Source organism: Macaca mulatta, chromosome 19 (assembly GCF_049350105.2).
Source record: "Macaca mulatta isolate MMU2019108-1 chromosome 19, T2T-MMU8v2.0, whole genome shotgun sequence".
Lineage (NCBI taxonomy): Eukaryota > Metazoa > Chordata > Mammalia > Primates > Cercopithecidae > Macaca > Macaca mulatta.
In genome coordinates, this window is record NC_133424.1 from 16636949 (window position 1) to 16639668 (window position 2720).

A 2720-nucleotide genomic window follows, 5' to 3' on the forward strand; every position below is an offset into this window, starting at 1 on the left:
GCACGCTGCGGGGTCTCTCACCAACCGGAGCTGCGTCCAGGCTCAACTCCGAGTGTGTCCCCAGTGGCACCCGTGGTGGTTCATGCTTTCCTCCTGGGGTTTTCATACAGATGAAGGAGACGAGATGTGTTGAGGGCTTGGTGTGCAGTAGGTGCTTGGACATCATCAGTGTTGGTTTCAGGAGAAGCACATGAGCCTCTTACCTTTAAAAAGGGAAGAGGCAACCAGGTGTGGTGGCTCACACCTGTAATCCCAGCACTTTGGGAGGCCGAGGCGGGCAGAACACAAGGTCAGGAGATCGAGACCATCCTGGCTAACACAGTGAAACCCCGTCTCTACTAAAAATACAAAAAATTAGCCAGGCGTGGTGGCGGGCGCCTGTAGTCCCAGCTACTCAGGAGACTAAGGCAGGATAATAGCATGAACTCGGGAGGCGGAGCTTGCAGTGAGCCAAGATTGCACCACTGCACTCCAGCCTGGGTGACAGAACGAAGACTCCGTCTCAAAAAAAAAAAAAAAAGGGAAGAGGCAGCCATGTGTGGTGGCTCATGCCTGTAATCCCAGCACTTCAAGAGGCTGAGGTGGGAGTATCGCTCAAGCCCAGGATTTCAAGACCAGGCTGGGCAACATGGCAAGGCCTCATATCTACAAAAATTCAAAAAATTAGCCAAGTGTAGTGGCACACGCCTGTAGTCCCAGCTATTTGGGAGGCTGAGACGGGAGGATCATCTGAGCCCAGGAGTTCAAGGCTGCAGTGAGTCATGATCACCCCACTTCAACCTGAGCAACAGAGAGAGACCTTGTCTCAAAAAAGAAAAGAAAAGAAAAAAAAATTGGCCGGGTGCAGTGGCTCATGCCTGTAATCCCAGCACTTTGGGAGGCCAAGGCAGGTGGATCACCTGAGGTCAGGAGTTCAAGACCAGCCTGGCCAACATGGTGAAACCCCATCTCTACTAAAAACTACAGAAATTAGCCAGGTGTGGTGGCTCACGCCTGTAATCCCAGCTACTAAGGAGGCTGAGGCAGGAGAATAGCTTGAACCTGGGAGGCAGAGGTTGCAGTGAGCCAAGACCAAGCCACTGCACTCCAGCCTGGGTGACAGAGCGAGACTCTATCTCAAAAAAAAAAAAAAAAAAAAAAAGGCTGGGGACGGAGGAGGCGTCACAGGGCCATGATGGTGGAGGGAATCCTAGGTTGTGGGGCTGTGTGACCTTTGGCAAGTCTATACATCTCTGGGCCTACTTTCTTACTTGGAAAATGAGAAGAGCAGTCCCTCTTCAGGATGAACCAGCAGAATGCATGTAAAACCTGGGGCTTTGGTGCACAGTAGGTGTTTTTCTTTTTTTTTCTTTTTCTTTTTTCTTTTTTTTTTTTTTTTTGAGACAGAGTCTTAGTCTGTCGCCCAGGCTGAAGTGCAGTGGTTTGATCTCGGTTCACTGCAACCTCTGCCTCCTGGTTCAATCGATTCTCCTGCCTCAGCCTCCTGAGTAGTTGGGACTACAGGCATGCACTACCACATCCAGTTAATTTTTGTATTTTTGGTAGAGACAGGGTTTCACCATGCTGCCCAGGCTGGTCTCAAATCCCGGGCTCAGGGGCTCTGCCCATCTCAGCCTCCCAAAGTGCTGGGATTACAGGCATGAGCCACTGTGCCTGGCTCCATTTTTTTTTTTTTTTTTTTTTGCAGAGTCTCGCTCTATTGCCCAGGCTGGAGTGCAGTAGCACGATCTCCAATCACTACAACTTCCCTCTCCTGGGCTCAAGCGATCCTTCCACCTCAGCCTCCCAAATAGCTGGGACTACAGGCGTGCACCACCACACCCAGCTAATGTTTGTATTTTTGCTAGAGATGGGACTTCGCCATGTTGCCAAGGCTGGTCTCGAATTCCTGGGCTCAGACAATCTGCCCGCCTCGGCCTCCCCAAATGCTGGGGTTACAGGCTTGAGCCACCGTGCCCGGTCCAGCAGCTGCTTAATTTATTAGGGGTTTAGGATGGGAGTGAGCTCTCTAGACATGACATACTGTACAATGGAGGTGTCTGGGAAGGTCCCCAGGGGCTGGTCTTGGTTGCAGGAGTAACTACTCCTTGGACTGACTGGGGCATAGATGGAGGCCCTGGGGCAACCTGAGGTGGAGGGGGTGTGGGGTTCCCCAAATGTACAAGGTTCAGACATCTGCGATCCGGTATGAGGTGTACCTGAGTTCAAGCCCGACCCTGCAAATGACTTGTGGGGTGGCCTTAAGCAAGTCACTCTGCTGCCTCCAAATGAGGGCGTGATCCTCAGCCAACCCTGCAGGGATGTCATGGGGGGGTCAAAATCACGTTAGGGGACAGATGCATCATAAACTGTAAAGTGCAGTAGCCACCTCAGTGAATGACATTCCCATCCCTCCCAATCAGAGGTCTTCTCTTGGCAGCTCTAATGAATCAGCCCGGGAGTAAAAGTGTCAGTCCCTTTGATGACTCAGGGCAGTCAAGGGTGAGGTTTGGCTTTCGGGGTGGGAACCCTGGGGTAGGACAGCATGGGCCCGATCTCCCCACCTCATTCCCACCACGGACACCCATAACAAAGCATGTCCAGCCTTCACAGTGAGGATAATCTAGGAGTCACCCCTTCCTTGCACAAACAGGGAGATCGTGGCTCAGAGAGGGTGTGGCCATACTCAGGGTCACACAGCAAAGTCAAAGATAAGATTCTAGACTGCCTCCCTCCCGTCT